This window comes from Ostrea edulis, chromosome 7 (genome assembly GCF_947568905.1).
Source record: "Ostrea edulis chromosome 7, xbOstEdul1.1, whole genome shotgun sequence".
Taxonomy (NCBI): domain Eukaryota; kingdom Metazoa; phylum Mollusca; class Bivalvia; order Ostreida; family Ostreidae; genus Ostrea; species Ostrea edulis.
This window is the reverse complement of record NC_079170.1, coordinates 81,680,488-81,681,901: the sequence shown is the minus strand read 5'-3', so window position 1 is coordinate 81,681,901 and position 1,414 is coordinate 81,680,488.

Below are 1,414 nucleotides of genomic sequence, written 5' to 3'. Positions count from 1 at the left end.
AATTAGATGTTAGATCCGCTCACATACTCGCTACACTAAGTGTAGCGAGTATGTGAGCGGATCTAACATCTAATTTTAATTAGATTGATGTAAACAAAGACTATAGTTTTTTATGTAAACTAGCAAACCATTGGAACATTAATTTTGTAATTTAAAGCATCTTCATTTTGTACAATCACAAATTTTAACTTTTAAATGACATATTTTACTTAAAGTATACCCCAGATGCAATATATATATATAATAAACTTTGACCAATATCCATTTACTTTAAAAACTCCGTAAACAATAACACACCGCAATCTTTGTTTTCAAAACACATAATAAAATCCCTATAATAAGCTTCCGTCATGATGAATAGCCTTAATTTTTTCTGAAACCTTGTAAAACATATTGGACTGTAGATCTTAATTATCTATTCTAAAGTGAAAAACAAAATTTGGAGGAAAATCATGAATCAGTCCCTTTAAAGTCATAGGATAATCCAAGAACAGGGTTATAGGAATTCGTAAAAAAGTTATTGCAATTATCACAAACGTTTCTAATAAATTTGTCTTCATGTGATAATGTGTTATTTTGAAGTGTTTTTAAACTTAAAATAATCTAAAATTAAGTATTGATATACCAATTAAATACTTGTAAATAAATAATACAAATTTAATACTTAAATAAAATACATGTACATATTACTAACCAGCACCGCACGTTTCTATTACTGAAGTATAACCAGAGTTATCTTTCTTTAGAATAAGAGTTGTCTTTAGTGTTTAATTCATTCAAAACAAGTATAGGCAGATGACTAGTTTAGAGGTTATGCATTTTTTTCTGCTATGTTACCTACTTTCATCACCCATGAAACAACAATGAAAGCATTTTATTGTTTAAATGACCGTGGCAATGACATTTCTTGAAATTATATGTGAACTTGTATACAAACTAGGAAGAATCATATTAAAACTGGTGTCTGGCCCCTTCAGTTTTCCATAGTTTTCAACATAGACATCCGTTATATGTCTATGTGTTCAAAAAACGTTTTTTAGGATCATCTTGAACTTAAAAGTGGAAAATTAAGACTTGCGGTACATATTATTTGCCTAAATGTATTTATGAGCTTCTAACAAGGAACAGTGTAGTAAACATGATAGTTGATTGATTTTTGTGGTTTTTCGCCACACTCAACAATTTTTCAGTTATATGGTGGCGCCCAGTTTTTATTGGTGCAAGAGAGAACCCAGATACAATGTACCTGGTAAGAGACCACCAACCTTCCGAAAGTAAACTGGGAAACTTTCTCACTTACTAGTGCAAGCGGGATTTAAACCTGTGCCAACCAGAGGCGAGAGAGAGGCCATATGAGAGTAAATTAAACTTGCCTACATACCAAATATCAAGGGCCCCAATGTCAAAAGACAAA